We start from the raw sequence: 21,399 nt of genomic DNA on the forward strand, positions 1-21,399 counted from the left end.
AAAGACTCTTCGCCAAGGAAATCTGTTTGGAAATAGTTGGTTCAAAGGCAGTTGGGTTTTTTTTTTTTTTGCTGCAATGCAAATGACTGTCTCACTATCTCTTTGTACGGTTCTATGCTACTCGGAGAACAGAGGGAGGATTTCTCTTCTCATCTGAAAGTTCTCCTATCTGCGGAAGACAGAACATTGGGACACTTTGTGATTCTGGCTCCACGGACCTTGCCGACTTCCCGGGGCCAACTTACAGACATTCTAAAGACAATTTTAATGGAAAGAGATAACTCTTTCTGCGAGTCATTTATCAGCTCCTGTGAACGCGGCGTAAACACCATAATCCATTTTAGGTTTTAAATGATGGAAAGCAACACAAATAATGCTTTTATCTATCAGACTTTAAAAAAAAGGGAGAAACTCAGAAGAAAGGTTTATAAACAAACTAAACGCAGAAATGGATTCCTTCACAACGCACACACCCGGCCTCTACCCGCCATATCTCCATATCTGATTCTTTCATAACACATCAAGCAGCGAGAGAGGGAAAATGTTCTTCATACAAGGTCAGACGCGGACACAAGATGATCCTACGATAATTACTGGACCTGAAAATGGTTGCAAGTCTATGGATACACCTCTGCAGTTGCAGGCGGGCGCCTACGTGTTCATTCAGTTTTGTACCGCTAAGGGTTAATGCGCGGTGTTTTAAGGGGGTTATTGGTGCGCCTTCCCCCTGCACGTGTCACCTCCTCCATTCTTTGGAAAGGAGACATGCAGGAGGAGGTCTTCTGGGAAAGTAGGAGAGTGACCGTACACCTGGAGATGTAGATGCTGCACCAAGAGTGGGGTTATCCCAAAGGGGGACCCTGGTACGGGATGGAGAAATGAGTCTTTACTACCCACTATCCGGGGGAAAAGTACAACAAAAAAGGCACATGCACCAAAGCGCAAAAAAAGAGAACGGATAATGCTGTGTTTTTCGGGAAGTTTCACAGTTCTGTGTCCTTATGGAAACAACTGTGAACTGTGTGTACAAGTGTTTTACTGGTTAAGTGATGTAACGGAACCGGCCCCCGACTGCACTTGAGTATTTCCGTTGGAATACCGCTTCCCTGTCCAAACACTGACCACAGCAGACCATTGAAGACTAGACGACACCAGTTATCATGTACCTGGTGATGGAGGCCAATGGAGAGAGGGCTTCCCTTGCAACTAAGTTCCGGACTCCCCTGAGAGTAAGGCCCAAAGTTGCACAGGTCGCCTGTAGGAGTGCTGGTTGGTGGTCCACTCAGAGGCACAGCTGGTGCACGGAGATGACGTCTGCAGACAGGAGGCACCTGTGTGTGGTATGCAAGCCCTTCCAGGATTTAGATGTTTACTGGATAGTTGGTTCAAGCCAAGGTCAGGTACCAGGTGGGAATCAGAGCAGACGTAGTCAGATGGATAGCCAAGGTCATATACAGAGGAGCTAGAGAGAGAGTATCCGTAAGCCAAGCCAAGGTCAGGTACCAGGTGGGAATCAGAGCAGACGTAGTCAGATGGGATAGCCGAGGTCATACACAGAGGAGAGAGAGAGAGAGAGAGAGTATCCGTAAGCCAAGCCGAGGTCAGATCAGGGGTAACGCATAGTAGACAGGTCCAGGAGCAAGCCGAGTCGGCAACAGGAAATCACAGGTCAGAGTCACAGGAAACAGGAACAGGGCACGGGGAGCTAGAGATCATCCAGCAACTTGAGAAAGTGATGAACCTCCTGATAGAGGCCGTCTGGCACCAGACTGAGGCTGATGTGTACTTCAGCGGCCATGTAGAGTACTGGCAGAAATGCCAGATCTTCCAGAACTTCTGCCATGGACAGGACCCTGACAACAGTCTTGAAGGAAACCAGGAAACAGACTGTCTTATTTTAACACAGATACAAGATATATATACTCAAGGGAACAACCCCCCTCCCTGCATAATGACAGAGGGCGGGGCAATCTACCTTTAGTAACAAGAGACACACCAGCAGACAGTCCCATCAGGAGGGCTGCTGGAGACACCCCCCACCAAGCCAATACACATAAACACATACATCCCATAATAGTTTGCTCCCAAGCAAGACACACAATAGAACAATGGGATGCAACCACATGGCATTAAACAATCCACAACCCCCTACCCCAATATTAGGACAAATCACCCTGTACCCCTAACTGACACAGGGTTACTTACACGTAAGAGGGATATGGGGAGCTGAGACAGGGGTCTCCCCACCTCTCCAAAGCGAGCTGTGTTCCATGGGCCCCCCAGCCAAAGTGACTCCCATCACAAGTGACAACACCTGGTCTGATTTAACGTTCTGTTAACCTTTTGGTTGATAAAAAGTGTAAGTCAAGGGAAGGAGGAGCAGACAGGAGAGAGAGCAGTGGAGACCAGTAACAAAGGTTTCTGTAGGTAAGGGGATCTTGAACATGATGCATCCTACCAAGTTATTAGGCCTCTATCTTAGAGCCCGCTGTGAAACAGACGCACCCTAGGGACCTGGCCTGGAACCCCAGAATCTTAGGCATCGCTGAGTATGTGTGGTGCTGCCCTTCTAGACTTCAGGCTGAAGATGGCAAGGTGTCGGGACAGGTAAATGGAGGCTATCATTTTGTATATGGGGCTTAGTTCAGTATTATGGCCTATGGTCATCAGGGGGTAGAGTAACTCTTCTTCTCTAGTAACTCTTCTTTTTCATTATAGGTAAATAATGGATTCCAAGAAGAAGCAATGCGCTGTCATTACGTTTTTGATGAAGAAGGGGTGAAGGCTGTCCCAACATCCACAGAAGGATAGAATGTTTACAGAGATGACACCATTGACAGAGTCACCAATAACAAGACATTATTCTGGTCAATGGTGTCATCTCCGTAAACATTCTGTAGCCTTCTGTGGACGTTGGACAGCCTGCACCCCTCCATCAAGAACTCAATGACTGCAATGAAATAGAAGAACAGTTACCTACAGAGAAGGGGTCTCCAGACTAAACAAAGGGCCAGTTCACTGTCCTTCAAACTCGATGGGGGTCAGACTGTGGCCAGTAATAGTGGAAATTTTCCTGGCATCAGTGAGAGTAAACATAGCCACATTTGGAATTGGGGGAGGAGTAGCGACCCATTGTTGGTATCATTGTGAGGACTAGAGACCCATTGTTGGTATCATTGGGAGGAACAGCGACCCATTGTTGGTATCATTGGGAGGAACAGCGACCCATTGTTGGTATCATTGGGAGGAACAGCGACCCATTGTTGGTATCATTGGGAGGAACAGCGACCCATTGTTGGTATCATTGGGAGGAACAGCGACCCATTGTTGGTATCATTGGGAGGAACAGCGACCCATTGTTGGTATCATTGGGAGGAACAGCGACCCATTGTTGGTATCATTGGGAGGAACAGCGACCCATTGTTGGTATCATTGGGAGGAACAGCGACCCATTGTTGGTATCATTGGGAGGAACAGCGACCCATTGTTGGTATCATTGGGAGGAATAGCGACCCATTGTTGGTATCATTGGGAGGAATTGAGACCCATTGTTGGTATCATTTAGAGGAAAAGGGACCCATTGTTGGTATCATTGGGAGGAATTGAGACCCATTGTTGGTATCATTTAGAGGAAAAGGGACCCATTGTTGGTATCATAGGGAGGAATAGCGACCCATTGTTGGTATCATTGGGAGGAATAGTAACATATTGTTGGTATCATTGGGAGGAATAGTAACATATTGTTGTGATTATTGGGTGGAATAGTAACATACAGTATTGTTGGTATCATTGGGAGGAATAGTAACATATTGTTGTGATTATTGGGTGGAATAGTAACATACAGTTTTGTTGGTATCATTTGGAGGAATAGCGACCCTTTGTTGGTATCATTTAAAGGAATAGAGACCCATTGTTGGTATCATTGGGAGGAATAGCGACCCATTGTTGGTATCATTGGGAGGAACAGCGACCCATTGTTGGTATCATTGGGAGAAACAGCGACCCATTGTTGGTATCATTGGGAGGAACAGCGACCCATTGTTGGTATCATTGGGAGGAACAGCGACCCATTGTTGGTATCATTGGGAGGAACAGCGACCCATTGTTGGTATCATTGGGAGGAACAGCGACCCATTGTTGGTATCATTGGGAGGAACAGCGACCCATTGTTGGTATCATTGGGAGGAACAGCGACCCATTGTTGGTATCATTGGGAGGAACAGCGACCCATTGTTGGTATCATTGGGAGGAACAGCGACCCATTGTTGGTATCATTGGGAGGAACAGCGACCCATTGTTGGTATCATTGGGAGGAACAGCGACCCATTGTTGGTATCATTGGGAGGAACAGCGACCCATTGTTGGTATCATTGGGAGGAACAGCGACCCATTGTTGGTATCATTGGGAGGAACAGCGACCCATTGTTGGTATCATTGGGAGGAACAGCGACCCATTGTTGGTATCATTGGGAGGAACAGCGACCCATTGTTGGTATCATTGGGAGGAACAGCGACCCATTGTTGGTATCATTGGGAGGAACAGCGACCCATTGTTGGTATCATTGGGAGGAACAGCGACCCATTGTTGGTATCATTGGGAGGAATTGAGACCCATTGTTGGTATCATTTAGAGGAAAAGGGACCCATTGTTGGTATCATTGGGAGGAATTGAGACCCATTGTTGGTATCATTTAGAGGAAAAGGGACCCATTGTTGGTATCATTGGGAGGAATAGCGACCCATTGTTGGTATCATTGGGAGGAATAGAGACCCATTGTTGGTATCATTGGGAGGAATAGTAACAAATTGTTGGTATTATTGGGAGCAATAGCGACCCATTGTTTGTATCATTTGAAGGAATAGCGACCCATGGTTGGTATCATTTAGAGGAATAGCGACTCTTTGTTGGTATCATTTAGAGGAATAGAGACCCATTGTTGGTATCATTGGGAGGAACAGCGACCCATTGTTGGTATCATTGGGAGGAATAGAGACCCATTGTTGGTATCATTGGGAGGAATAGAGACCCATTGTTGGTATCATTGGGAGGAATAGCGACCCATTGTTGGTATCATTGGGAGGAATAGAGACCCATTGTTGGTATCATTGGGAGGAATAGAGACCCATTGTTGGTATCATTGGGAGGAACTGAGACCCATTGTTGGTATCATTGGGAGGAACTGAGACCCATTGTTGGTATCATTGGGAGGAATAGTAACGTATTGTTGGTATTATTGGGAGGATTAGCAACCTATTGTTGGTATCATTGGGAGGAATAGAGACCTATTGTTGGTATTATTGGGAGGATTAGCAACCTATTGTTGGTATCATTGGGAGGAATAGAGACCTATTGTTGGTATTATTGGGAGGATTAGCAACCTATTGTTGGTATCATTGGGAGGAATAGAGACCCATTCTTGGTATTATTGGGAGGAATAGCGACCCATTGTTTGTATCATATGGAGGAATAGAGACCCATTGTTGGTATCATTGGTAGGAACTGAGACCCATTGTTGAAATCATTGGGAGGAATAGAGACTCATTGTTGATATCATTTGGAGGAATAGCGACCCATTGTTGGTATCATTTGGAGGAATAGCGACCCATTGTTGGTATCATTGGGAGGAATAGAGACTCATTGTTGGTATTATTGGGAGGAATAGAAACATGTTGTTGGTATTATTGGGAGGAATAGACTCATTGTTGATATCATTTGGTGGAATAGCGACCCATTGTTGGTATCATTGGGAGGAATAGTAACATATTGTTGTGATTATTGGGTGGAATAGTAACATACAGTATTGTTGGTATCATTGGGAGGAATAGTAACATATTGTTGTGATTATTGTGTGGAATAGTAACATACAGTATTGTTGGTATCATTTGGAGGAATTGAGACCCATTGTTGGCATCATTGGGAGGAATTGAGACCCATTGTTGGTATCATTGGGAGGAATTGAGACGCATTGTTGGTATCATTGGGAGGAATTGAGACCCATTGTTGGTATCATTTGGAGGAATAGTGACATATTGTTGGTATCAGTAGGCAAAAGCCCCAAAGGTCAGAAAAAGGCAAGCAAAGAGCCACAGTTTGGAGACCACTGCTATAGAGGAAGAGTTACTCTACCACCATGTGAAATTTGAAAGACCTCTGTAAGTTATTAATAACGTTTTACCCACTTTCAGTACAGCATTTTTTGCTAAATGACTTGCGACGATGTAATAGACCAGTGTTACCCCAATGAGTAGGAGGCATCTATTTGCAGCCTCCAAACTCCAAAGTCCTTCCGTTCTGTATCTTGGTAATCAGATATCACCTGACCAATCAAGTGCCTCCCTCCTTCCTCTCAACAAAAGGCAAAAAGTATGCAAAACCAAAAGCTGGATCGCCACTTTAATATCATTGTCTGCTCCAGTGTGAAGAAAAAAAAAGCTGAAACCTCTAATACACGAATGTAATTGTAATAAATAGCCCTCTAATCCTACAAACTAGGGCATGCCTGTTTCTCTAAACATCTGAAGTACACTGCTTCACCTCGCTGTGAACATACCGAAAATGGGTCATAAGACATCAAAGGGAATGAAGCCGAAAAGGATAATAAATCATTAGGATTTGATTAACACCACAAATGCTTCGTGTGAACAACTTGACACTTTTTAATAAAGTTCCTTCCCAGTATTTTACCTTGAGTGACTTTCAATGGAAGTGAAGCGAACAAGTTTTTCTAAACGTACTAAAACAGGGGATAGAAACTTCCACGCTCATACAGGATCAGAGCCAAACAATTGTTTTTCAATGGGATTTACTCATCCACGGCGTGATTCATGTTAGACCTACGATCCATAAAGCGATATACATGACACCAGCTTGGAGCCATAGATCAGAAGAGGATGTCCAAAGAAGCCTTCAGTGGTGGTCTCAATAGCTTGTTCTATCAGGAAATCCGCCTTTCCTGCAACTACAATGGAATACATACCATCAATCTAACGTGGTTGTACACCCTCCCTTATACTTAATGAAGTGACAGGCCTCAGGTGATACACAGAGATGAAACAAAACCTCCTTGTAATGGAACCGGACCCCGACTGCATTTGGGTATTTCCGTTAGACTACCTCTTCCCCGTCCGAACACCGACCATAGACACCACCGCTGATCATACAAGACTACACGACACCAATCTTGAAGTAACCCAGGAGGTAGACTAGTTTACTTGAACGCAGATACAAGATATACACTCAGGGGACAATCCCCCCTCTCTGCATAATGACACAGGGCGGGGCAATCTACAATTAGTAACAAGAGACACACAGGTATTCAAACGTCACACCAGCAGACAGTCCCATCAGGAGGGAGGGCTGCTGGAGACACCCCCCCACTAAGCTAATACACATAAACACATACATCCTATAATAGTTTGCTCCCAAGCAAGACACACAATAGAACAATGGGATGCAGCCACACAACACCAAACAATCCACAACCCCCCACCCCCCCATCTCCTAGACATGTCTAGACAATATTAGGACAAATCACACTGTACCCCTAACAGTCGACATCAGTCTTGAAGTAAAACCGGGAATAGACTAGTTTATTTTAACACAGATACAAGATATTTACATTCAAGGGAACAACCCCCCCCCCCCCCCTGGATAATGACACAGGGCGGGGCAATCTACCTTTAGTAATAAGAGACACACCAGCAGACAGTCCCATCAGGAGGGAGGGCTGTTGGAAACACCCCCCACCAAGCCAATACACATAAACACATACATCCCATAATAGTTTGCTCCCAAGCAAGACACACAATAGAACAATGGGATGCAGCCACATGGCATTAAACAATCCACAACCCCCCACCCCAATATTAGGACAGATCACCCTGTACCCCTAACAGGCACAGGGTGACTTATACATAAGAGGGGTATGGGGAGCTGAGACAGGGGTCTCCCCACCTCTCCAAAGTGAGCTGTGTTCCATGGGCCCCCCACCCAAAAAGACTCCCGTCACACCTACCCTCGCTCCAGCCCTGCTAGAACGCTGTCCCTCCTGCTGAGGCCAAACCCTGTGCCGTCTTGTACCCCCATAGGCCTCCTCACGACTTCCCTGCCCATAGACCTTTATATCTAGGTTGTACCTGTTTATCTGCTGCCCTCTATCCTATACACGAGTTCAAAGTACAGAATTTGCATAGACTTTCTGAGCTTCAGAAGGCATTGGGTAGGGATCAGATGTCACACTACAAAAAATGGCCACTACCCCAGTCTATAACTGGCCTTCACAGCACGGAGCACATGGAAGGGCGACACATGTCAAACAACAAAGCGGAAATGTTCCCAGCTCTAACTTGCCAGCCAGGCTGCAAACAAACCGAATTAACCCGTCTAACAGTATGCGTTAAAAACAGGGGTTTAGTTAGCGAATACATGCGCAAGCCACAGAGCTTTGTCACGGCACCCCAGTATTCTGTAGTTCCTAACTCTCCAAGTTTAAGAACCCCAATAGTAGAGGCACATGTATTTAATGGATAGACCAAGGGCAGATGGACCCCAGAATCCCACCCCTCCTTAAAGGTACAGGAGCGCACTGAACACCAAGCATGTAGCACAATGGCAGCCAAGGCATCCAGTGCGCCCCCTCAACCAACAACTCAACAACACAAACAATGGCCACTGCCCCAGTCTGTAACTGGCCTTCACAGCAAGGAGCATATGGAAGGGCAACGCATGTCAAGCAGTATAAAGGAAAAATTCTCAGCTCTAACTTGCCAGCCAGCTAGCAGATGTCACACACTGAAATCTGAGACCTGAGTGGAGGGAATGGACACCCCCCAACTCAGGTCAGGGCACACCTTCTCTACCCAGTCTCATAGGGGAGCATGCATAGCTAAGAATATCAATCACATGCTGTGTGCTGGAGGGGGGCAGGCCCATCTCTCAGGACTGTTTGGTGTCGCATAAGCTGTCAGATGTGACAAGTACAAGAATGAGCGAGCTGACAGAAATCACACTAGGTGCTTTGGATACAGGCAGGTAAACACTATAGAGGGATATGCTTTGTTCATTTTGGAGGTGTACAACCACTTTAATGTTTTTTGGAATATACACTGAAGTCCACACATAAAAATGAAGGAAAAGCAATACATCATTTTCTTTCCTACAGTTTATATAAATCAGTCCGCAGACTTTAAGTCCTTTGGGTGTCACAGACTGCACTGTCCATGGAGCAAAATAAAAAATATGTAGCACTACCCCCGTAGGGACCGTTGGTAATAGCTGGTTCTTCACAAATAATACAGAGCCTGCTCCCCACCACAGGCACCACTGCATACACTTCGACTCCAATGACTCAGTGTAGGGGATGTCTTTTTGAAATGTATTGCTTGAAGAAATTAAAACAGGAGAGGGGTTAAGACATGGGATACGCCAAAATGCTGCATAGTAACAGAGGGACACGCCTCTCTAGGCTCACATTCCAGGATTATGCTGAGGGGAATGACCAGTACCATAGGAGAGCGGTCTCAGTCCATAGCTACCACTGGCACTTATATCCCAAAAGCACACTCAGTTCAGGGTCAGCACTCACAAGTCCCCCGAACAGCTGCACACCTTCCATCTTCCTCTGGACACCACCCAGTGAGGGAGACTCTCCTTCTCCAGACTCAAGCTCTATGGTGATGTCCCATAGCCAGCTCCTCAGAAGATCACTCCAGACCTCCACTCAGACACCACTGAGGCCTAAGGAACAGCTACACAGTCCACAGGCTGCCCCAGGGTGGCAGCTGCCTTCTAAGGCTTGGACACTCCTGGGGAGAGAGAACAGTCTTTCCAGGGCTTCAGACTATTTATCACCTCTCTGGCCACCTTCTGGACACTCTTTTCCAGGGACTGGCCAGATTCTTCAAGAGGCAGACAAAGCAATCAAACTGCCAGCCTGTGAAGCCCTGAACAGTCCAGAACAAACGATTGGTGCTCACTTGACTACAGAGGGAGCCAAAAACAAAATTTGCCTAGTATCCTACACTGGGAGGGTGCAAAAAGGAATTTTACAACAGTAGATCTATACAAGCATGTGCTTGGATTGAATTAGGTTGGGTTGGTTTAAGTTGGATTGGGTTGGGTTAAGTTGGGTTGGTTTGGATTGAGTTGGATTGGGTTGGGTTGAGTTGAGTTGGATTGGGTTGGGTTGGGTTGAGTTGGATTGGGTTTCATTGGGTTGCATTGGATTGGATTGTGTTGGGTTGGGTTGGGTTGGGTTGAGTTGGATTGGGTTGGGTTGGATTGGGTTGGGTTGGATTGGGTTGGGTTGGATTGAGTTGCATTGGGTTGAGTTGGGCATCACATATTCAGACCTGAATAGGGTCTATTTACTAGGAAAGAATGGATCTGAGAACTCTTCAGCACTAAAACAAGGTCAACAAAAGAAATGTCCCGTTTGTACCATGATACATCCTAAATATTCCTCCCACTGACACCAATGATGGGGCACTATTCCTCCCACTGACACCAATGATGGGGCACTATTCCTCCCACCGACACCAATTATGGGGCACTATTCCTCCCACCGACACCAATTATGGGGCACTATTCCTCCCATCGACACCAATTATGGGGCACTATTCCTCCAACTGACACCAGTTATGGGGCACTATTCCTCCCACTGATACAGATGATGAAGCACTATTCCTCCCACTGACACCAATGATGGGGCACTATTCCTCCCACTGATACCAATGATGGGGCACTATTCCTCCCACTGATACTAATGATGGGGCACTATTCCTCCCACTGACACCAATGATGAGGCACTGTTCCTCCCATTGATACCAATGATGGGGCAGTATTCCTCCCACTGACACCAATGATGGGGCGCTATTCCTCCCACTAACACCAGTGATGGGGCACTATTCCTCCCACTGACACCAATGATGGGGCACTATTCCTCCCACCATCACCAGTTATGGAGCACTATTCCTTCCATTGACACCAATTATGGGGCACTATTCCTCCCACTGACACCAATGATGAGGCACTGTTACTCCCACTGACACCAATGATTGGGCACTATTCCTGCCACTGACACCAATGATGGGGCACTATTCCTGCCACTGACACCAATGATGGGGCACTATTCCTGCCACTGACACCAATGATGGGGCACTATTCCTGCCACTGACACCAATGATGGGGCACTATTCCTCCCACTGACACCAATGATGGGGCACTATTCCTCCCACTGATACCAATTATGGGGCACTATTCCTCCCACTGACACCAGAGATGGGGCACTATTCCTCCCACTGATACTAATGATGGGGCACTATTCCTCCCACTGACACCAGTGATGGGGCACTATTCCTCCCACTGATACTAATGATGGGGCACTATTCCTCCCACTGATACTAATGATGGGGCACTATTCCTCCCACTGATACTAATGATGGGGCACTATTTCAACTTGCAGCATCTACAGTCCGGCCCCCTAAAGTCTGAAGGGCGGTCAACTGGCCCTTTGCTTAGAAAGTTTGGAGAGCCCCACTCTGGAGGGATCCCACAGGAACGGTGCAATTATTTAATAATATCCATACCTGGAATTCGGCTACAAGACTCTGTATGATGCCTAATGGTTCCATGTCTCCACAGAAAGTCAGGGGATAATGTTCTCTGTGCGAAATGTAAAGACCCTTTAAATGCCTTTGAATACGGCACTGGCCGGCGTGTTTCGGCTCGCGAGTCGAAGCTGAAAACTTTTTCGAGGCAGAAAATGCAGCACATTTTAATGTCAGCTTTGTCAGCAGTTCCAGAAGGAGATTAAGAGGGGAGGTGACAAAGAGCAAATGAAATACTAAAAAGCTCTCCAAAAAAAGAGAGAAAAAAAAAAAGGCCAATAAGCAAAATGAAATGGAGAAACGGACAAGCAATTTTTAAGAACAAGCCGGGGAACGAGGGCGTAAAAAAAAAAAAAAGAAAAAGTAATAACGTGCGAGCGTTGCAGATTCCGCATCGAATTCATACCTAGACGGGGAATAACGTTTGTCAGTCTCCGCTGCAGGCTGTGTATTATTCGCTCACGTTCTGACTTTGTGAAGGTCTACCGTTTATTAGAGGGCCACGGACAGCGGTCTGCGGTCGAATCTCTCGCAGGGCATCATGGGAGAAGAAGTGTGACAACTCCAACTGCCCATCACCGCCATAAAGGGAACCCGCTGGTTCGCAGCGCAGCGAAACGAAACGGCTTTTAGTGGAAACCTGCAGGTGTAATAAAGCAGCTGAAGCCGAATTAATTAACATAAAAAACGCGTTAAAAAGAGACGATGAAAATATTCCGGCTTTCACGCGTTCTGCGGGGTACGGGGGGGGGGGGTAAAATTTCTCCTTAAAATGAAAGAGTTGTGTGCTCGCCTCCGGCAATGCAGGTAAGGAAGCTTTCCGGATTTTTTTTTTCTTTTTTTTGGATACGGTTTACGTACGTAAGGGGGTTTCACTGCCAAGTGAGTGGCGCTAAAGATTTTCCAATTACTTCTTAGCCATTATATCTGTTCTATGTAGCGGAACCATCTCTGCATATGTTCACTTCCAGAGTTTCAATAGGAAAGACATGTCATGTGTGGTGCCGATATCCTAATACGGAATGCAGAACGGGAAAAAAGCTTGCAAATTGAATTTCATTTACATAAAAAAAAAAAAAGGATATCTGGTCTGAAGGGAACGTTCTAAATTGTGAAATCAATATCATCGAGTAACATGTTACCTTCCCTCGTAATAGTTACATAGTTAGTCTGGCTGAAAGAAGACAAAAGTCCATCCAGTTCAACCAAAGAAAAAAAAAAAAAGTTATGATCCTCCACCCACAGTGGATCCAGAGGAAGACAAAAAAAACCAGCAAAGCACGATCCAATCTGCTCCTGCAGGGAAAAAATTCCTTCCCGATCCCCCGAGAGGCAATCGGATATTCCCGGGATCAACGTTCCCTATAAATGTTATATCCAGTTATATTCTGTGTATCCAAGAAAGAATCCAGGACTTTCCTACAGCAATCCACTGAGCTGGCCACAACCAGCTCTGGAGGGAGTCTATTCCACATTCTCACAGCTCTTACTGTGAAGAAACCTTTCCGTGTTTGGAGGTTAGCTATCTTTTCCTCCAGACATAAAGAGCGCCCCCTTGTCCTCTGTGATGACCTCAGGGGGAATAACTACACCAAGTTCACTATATGAACCACTGATGTATTTATACATGGAGATCATATCCCCCCCTTATGTATTATACATGGAGATCATATCCCCCCCTTATGTATAATACATGGAGATCATATCCCCCCCTTATGTATAATACATGGAGATCATATCCCCCCCTTATGTATAATACATGGAGATCATATCCCCCCCTTATGTATTATACATGGTGATCATATCCCCCCCTTATGTATTATACATGGTGATCATATCCCCCCTTATGTATTATACATGGTGATCATATCCCCCCTTATGTATTATACATGGAGATCATATCCCCCCTTATGTATTATACATGGAGATCATATCCCCCCTTATGTATTATACATGGAGATCATATCCCCCCTTATGTATTATACATGGAGATCATATCCCCCCTTATGTATTATACATGGAGATCATATCCCCCCTTATGTATTATACATGGAGATCATATCCCCCCTTATGTATTATACATGGAGATCATATCCCCCCTTATGTATTATACATGGAGATCATATCCCCCCCTTATGTATTATACATGGAGATCATATCCCCCTTATGTATTATACATGGAGATCATATCCCCCCTTATGTATTATACATGGAGATCATATCCCCCCTTTTGTATTATACATGGAGATCATATCCCCCCCTTTTGTATTATACATGGAGATCATATCCCCCCCTTATGTATTATACATGGAGATCATATCCCCCCCTTATGTATTATACATGGAGATCATATCCCCCTTATGTATTATACATGGTGATCATATCCCCCTTATGTATTATACATGGTGATCATATCCCCCCCTTATGTATTATACATGGAGATCATATCCCCCCTTATGTATTATACATGGAGATCATATCCCCCCCTTATGTATTATACATGGAGATCATATCCCCCCTTATGTATTATACATGGAGATCATATCCCCCCTTATGTATTATACATGGAGATCATATCCCCCCCTTATGTATTATACATGGAGATCATATCCCCCCCTTATGTATTATACATGGAGATCATATCCCCCTTATGTATTATACATGGAGATCATATCCCCCCCTTATGTATTATACATGGAGATCATATCCCCCTTATGTATTATACATGGAGATCATATCCCCCCTTATGTATTATACATGGAGATCATATCCCCCCCTTATGTATTATACATGGAGATCATATCCCCCCTTATGTATTATACATGGAGATCATATCCCCCCTTATGTATTATACATGGAGATCATATCCCCCCTTATGTATTATACATGGAGATCATATCCCCCCTTATGTATTATACATGGAGATCATATCCCCCCTTATGTATTATACATGGAGATCATATCCCCCCTTATGTATTATACATGGAGATCATATCCCCCCTTATGTATTATACATGGAGATCATATCCCCCCCTTATGTATTATACATGGAGATCATATCCCCCTTATGTATTATACATGGAGATCATATCCCCCCTTATGTATTATACATGGAGATCATATCCCCCCCTTATGTATTATACATGGAGATCATATCCCCCCCTTATGTATTATACATGGAGATCATATCCCCCCCTTTTGTATTATACATGGAGATCATATCCCCCCCTTTTGTATTATACATGGAGATCATATCCCCCCCTTATGTATTATACATGGAGATCATATCCCCCCCTTATGTATTATACATGGAGATCATATCCCCCTTATGTATTATACATGGAGATCATATCCCCCCTTATGTATTATACATGGAGATCATATCCCCCCTTATGTATTATACATGGAGATCATATCCCCCCTTATGTATTATACATGGAGATCATATCCCCCCTTATGTATTATACATGGAGATCATATCCCCCCCTTATGTATTATACATGGAGATCATATCCCCCTTATGTATTATACATGGAGATCATATCCCCCCTTATGTATTATACATGGAGATCATATCCCCCCTTATGTATTATACATGGAGATCATATCCCCCCCTTTTGTATTATACATGGAGATCATATCCCCCCCCTTATGTATTATACATGGAGATCATATCCCCCCCTTATGTATTATACATGGTGATCATATCCCCCTTATGTATTATACATGGTGATCATATCCCCCTTATGTATTATACATGGAGATCATATCCCCCCCTTATGTATTATACATGGAGATCATATCCCCCCTTATGTATTATACATGGAGATCATATCCCCCCTTATGTATTATACATGGAGATCATATCCCCCCTTATGTATTATACATGGAGATCATATCCCCCCCTTATGTATTATACATGGAGATCATATCCCCCCCTTATGTATTATACATGGAGATCATATCCCCCTTATGTATTATACATGGAGATCATATCCCCCCCTTATGTATTATACATGGAGATCATATCCCCCTTATGTATTATACATGGAGATCATATCCCCCCTTATGTATTATACATGGAGATCATATCCCCCCCTTATGTATTATACATGGAGATCATATCCCCCCCTTTTGTATTATACATGGAGATCATATCCCCCCCTTATGTATTATACATGGAGATCATATCCCCCCCTTATGTATTATACATGGAGATCATATCCCCCTTATGTATTATACATGGAGATCATATCCCCCCTTATGTATTATACATGGAGATCATATCCCCCCTTATGTATTATACATGGAGATCATATCCCCCCTTATGTATTATACATGGAGATCATATCCCCCCCTTATGTATTATACATGGAGATCATATCCCCCTTATGTATTATACATGGAGATCATATCCCCCCCTTATGTATTATACATGGAGATCATATCCCCCCTTATGTATTATACATGGAGATCATATCCCCCCTTATGTATTATACATGGAGATCATATCCCCCCTTATGTATTATACATGGAGATCATATCCCCCCCTATGTATTATACATGGAGATCATATCCCCCCCTTATGTATTATACATGGAGATCATATCCCCCCCTTATGTATTATACATGGAGATCATATCCCCCTTATGTATTATACATGGAGATCATATCCCCCCCTTATGTATTATACATGGAGATCATATCCCCCTTATGTATTATACATGGAGATCATATCCCCCCTTATGTATTATACATGGAGATCATATCCCCCCCTTATGTATTATACATGGAGATCATATCCCCCCCTTTTGTATTATACATGGAGATCATATCCCCCCCTTATGTATTATACATGGAGATCATATCCCCCCCTTATGTATTATACATGGAGATCATATCCCCCTTATGTATTATACATGGAGATCATATCCCCCTTATGTATTATACATGGAGATCATATCCCCCCTTATGTATTATACATGGAGATCATATCCCCCCTTATGTATTATACATGGAGATCATATCCCCCCTTATGTATTATACATGGAGATCATATCCCCCCCTTATGTATTATACATGGAGATCATATCCCCCTTATGTATTATACATGGAGATCATATCCCCCCTTATGTATTATACATGGAGATCATATCCCCCCTTATGTATTATACATGGAGATCATATCCCCCCTTATGTATTATACATGGAGATCATATCCCCCCCTTTTGTATTATACATGGAGATCATATCCCCCCCCTTATGTATTATACATGGAGATCATATCCCCCCCTTATGTATTATACATGGTGATCATATCCCCCTTATGTATTATACATGGTGATCATATCCCCCTTATGTATTATACATGGTGATCATATCCCCCTTATGTATTATACATGGAGATCATATCCCCCCCTTATGTATTATACATGGAGATCATATCCCCCCTTATGTATTATACATGGAGATCATATCCCCCCTTATGTATTATACATGGAGATCATATCCCCCCCTTATGTATTATACATGGAGATCATATCCCCCCCTTATGTATTATACATGGAGATCATATCCCCCTTATGTATTATACATGGAGATCATATCCCCCCTTATGTATTATACATGGAGATCATATCCCCCCCTTATGTATTATACATGGTGATCATATCCCCCCTTATGTATTATACATGGAGATCATATCCCCCCCTTATGTATTATACATGGAGATCATATCCCCCCCTTATGTATTATACTTGGAGATCATATCCCCCCTTATGTATTATACATGGAGATCATATCCCCCCTTATGTATTATACATGGTGATCATATCACCCCTTATGTATTATACATGGTGATCATATCACCCCTTATGTATTATACATGGAGATCATATCCCCCCTTATGTATTATACATGGAGATCATATCCCCCCCTTATGTATTATACATGGTGATCATATCCCCCCTTATGTATTATACTTGGAGATCATATCCCCCCTTATGTATTATACATGGAGATCATATCCCCCCCTTATGTATTATACATGGTGATCATATCCCCCCTTATGTATTATACATGGAGATCATATCCCCCCTTAATCTCCTCTTCTCAGTACAGAATACATTCAGTTCCTCTCATCTTTCCTCATAGCTGATCTCCTCCATGCCGCGTATCAGTCTGGTTGTCCTTCTAATAGGCAATCGTACATGTTTGCCAGCCCACCATGGATCTCCAAACCGGGTCCAAAGAGGGTTTTAGTGCAAAGATCACATCAGAGAATAAAGTACAATGTTTCGGAGCCGCGCTGGAGCCCTTCGTCAGGTATGTGATGGCATGGTTGAGGACGAAGGGGTCCTGCGCGGTTCCGGAGCGTTGCACTTTCTTCTGTGATGTGATCTTCTTTGGAGATCCATGGTGGGCTGGCGAATATGTACGTTTGTGAATAGAACAGTAGCTGATACCTGAGCACTATTGGTATAGAGCCAAATATTAAAAATGATCACGTATTGGCCACATTCACACATTTGGGCGATGCCACCAGCTTCTTCCTTCGTTTACATTGGACATATGACTATAAACAATGGTTCTATTCCTTTCAAGTGGACAATAAAATTCTTCTCTTTTTCTCTGGATAACGTTGCCATCATTCTTGCTAATTTTTAATACTGTACTGTAGTGGCGCACCGAAATTAAAACTCTGGTGCCGAAACCGAAAATTCAAAATGCACTTGGCCGAAAACCGAAACTGAAATGCGCAGTTTTTAAAAATGAATATATATTTTTTTGGAAAAAATTACACATTGATTAAAAAAGAAAGCAAAAAAAAAAAACAATATATACCCTAATTTTTTTTGTAAAATGTTAAAGAGGATGTTACGGCGAGTAAATAGATACCCGACATGTCACACTTTAAAATTGCGCACGCTCGTGGAATGGCGTGAAACTGCGGTACCTAGAAGTCTCCATGGGTGATGCTTTAAAAATGTCTACAGGTTAGCAGTGTAAAGTTACAGAGGAGGTCTAGTGCGAGAATTATTGCTCTTGCTCCGACGTTCATGGCGAGACCCCACGTGTGTGGCTTGAACACCTTTTACATATGTGGGCGTGGCCTACGTATGCGTTCACCACTACGTGCGAGCACGGGGGAGATGGAGACACTTTAAAGTTTTTTTTTTTATTTAAATTTTTTATTTTTTTTGCACTATCCCTTTAAAAAATTTTGAATCACTTTTATATTTCTCACAAGAAATGAATGTATCCCTTGTGATAGAAATAATAAGTGACAGGTCCTCTTTATGGAGAGATATGGGGTCAATGAGACATAATTAGTGAAAGGTCCTCTTTATGGAGAGATATGGGGGGTCATTGAGACATAATTAGTGACAGGTCCTCTTTATGGAGAGATATGGGGGGTCAATGAGACATAATTAGTGACAGGTCCTCTTTATGGAGAGATATGGGGTCAGTAAGACATAATTAGTGACAGGTCCTCTTTATGGAGAGATATGGGGGGGGGGGGGGCAATGAGACATAATTAGTGACAGGTCCTCTTTATGGAGAGATATGGGGGGTCAATAAGACATAATTAGTGACAGGTCCTCTTTATGGAGAGATATGAGGGGGACAATGAGACATAATTAGTGACAGGTCCTCTTTATGGAGAGATATGGGGGGACAATGAGACATAATTAGTGACAGGTCCTCTTTATGGAGAGATATGTGGGGGGGGACAATGAGACATAATTGGTGACAGGTCCTCTTTATGGAGAGATATGGGGGGGGGCAATGAGACATAATTAGTGACAGGTCCTCTTTATGGAGAGATATGGGGGGACAATGAGACATAATTAGTGACGGGTCCTCTTTATGGAGACTTCGGGGGTCAATAAGACATAATTAGTGACGGGTCCTCTTTATGGAGAGATATGGGGGGGGGGGGGGGGACAATGAGACATAATTAGTGACAGGTCCTCTTTATGGAGAGATATGGGGGGGGGGGGGACAATGAGACATAATTAGTGACAGGTCCTCTTTATGGAGACTTCGGGGGTCAATAAGACATAATTAGTGACGGGTCCTCTTTATGGAGAGATATGGGGGGGGGGGGGGACAATGAGACATAATTAGTGACAGGTCCTCTTTATGGAGAGATATGGGGGGACAATGAGACATAATTAGTGACGGGTCCTCTTTATGGAGAGATATGGGGGGGGGGGACAATGAGACATAATTAGTGACAGGTCCTCTTTATGGAGAGATATGGGGGGGTCAATAAGACATAATTAGTGACGGGTCCTCTTTATGGAGAGATATGGGGGGGGGGGGGACGACAATGAGACATAATTAGTGACAGGTCCTCTTTATGGAGAGATATGGGGGGGTCAATAAGACATAATTAGTGACGGGTCCTCTTTATGGAGAGATATGAGGGGGGGGGGGGACAATGAGACATAATTAGTGACAGGTCCTCTTTATGGAGACTTCGGGGGTCAATAAGACATAATTAGTGACAGGTCCTCTTTATGGAGAGATATGAGGGGGGGGGGGGGACAATGAGACATAATTAGTGACAGGTCCTCTTTATGGAGACTTCGGGGGTCAATGAGATATAATTAGTGACAGGTCCTCTTTATGGGGAGATATGGGGGGGGGGGTCAATGAGACATAATTAGTGACAGGTCCTCTTTATGGAGAGATATGGGGGGGGGGGGGTCATTGAGACATAATTAGTGACAGGTCCTCTTTATGGAGACTTCGGGGGTCAATGAGACCCCACATCTCTCCTCTGCAATGTAAAGCCTTGGATCAAAAAAAGCATCAATCTAGTGCTTTAAAAATTTTTTAAAAAATGTCCGGAACCAGAAGTGACATCACTCCGGTCCTCCAAGGGCATAGAGATGAGTGGCGGCCATCTTTCCTTCACTCATCTCTATACCCAGCTCCGGGATGGTTCGATGGTTTCTCAGGCAAGGCCGGGCGGCGGGGAGGGGTGGGGGGTTTCAGGCAAGGCCGGGCGGCGGGGAGGGGTGGGGGGTTTCAGGCAAGGCCGGGCGGCGGGGAGGGGTGGGGGGTTTCAGGCACCTGTATCGGTGCTATTTTTCATTTTGGCCAATGGCCTAAAGGGGTGTTTTTGGCCGAAACGTTTCACCCACCGAACTTTCGGTGCATCCCTACTTTACTGGTCACTATTAAGTTGGCTCTATACCAGCAGCGCTCGGTCTCATCCACTGTCCACAAATGTCTCCCGTGGTCTATGGAGCAGCCGTGGTGATAGCCTTCACAAGACCTCATTTTTGGCTCCCAGCGCCCAAGACGTTCGTCAGTTTCGTATATGGCCGTCTGCCAATGATGTTTCCAGTCCCGGCTGGTAGTCCCTACAGCACCCGCCACTGATGAGCCGTGGTTCCAGGAATGTTGCGGTGGGACTATAGACAAGATTGTCCATCGTAATGGAGACGCGGCCACTTGGCTCTGCATGGGATAGGCGACGGTGTCTGCGGTCCTGTGATCTTTCAGCCGCCGGTTTTGGTTGCGACGACGAGTGTGCTCTGCATGCCAATCTCCGGCCAGTCCTGTTGGTGTCAGTATATGGCCCTTTGCTACCCTTTATCCGGCCCTCAGGGCACTATTCCTCCCACTGACACCAATGATGGGGCACTATTCCTCCCACTGACACCAATGATGGGGCACTATTCCTCCCACTGACACCAATGATGGGGCGCTATTCCTCCCACTGACACCAATGATGGGGCGCTATTCCTCCCACTGACACCAATGATGGGGCTCTAT

The 21,399-nt window shown here is 44.5% G+C and overlaps 1 protein-coding gene across 1 annotated transcript in view; it reads right to left on the bottom strand.

Annotated features, from left to right (window-relative positions):
* The window catches only part of ZMAT4 (zinc finger matrin-type 4), a 589,057-nt gene that overhangs the window by 426,803 nt on the left and 140,855 nt on the right, over positions 1-21,399 (bottom strand). The gene's annotated exons all lie outside the window — the stretch shown is intronic.

This window comes from Staurois parvus, unplaced genomic scaffold (genome assembly GCF_062004578.1).
Source record: "Staurois parvus isolate SC_StPar_1 unplaced genomic scaffold, SC_StPar_1.0 ptg000966l, whole genome shotgun sequence".
In the NCBI taxonomy this organism is placed as follows: Eukaryota; Metazoa; Chordata; class Amphibia; order Anura; family Ranidae; genus Staurois; species Staurois parvus.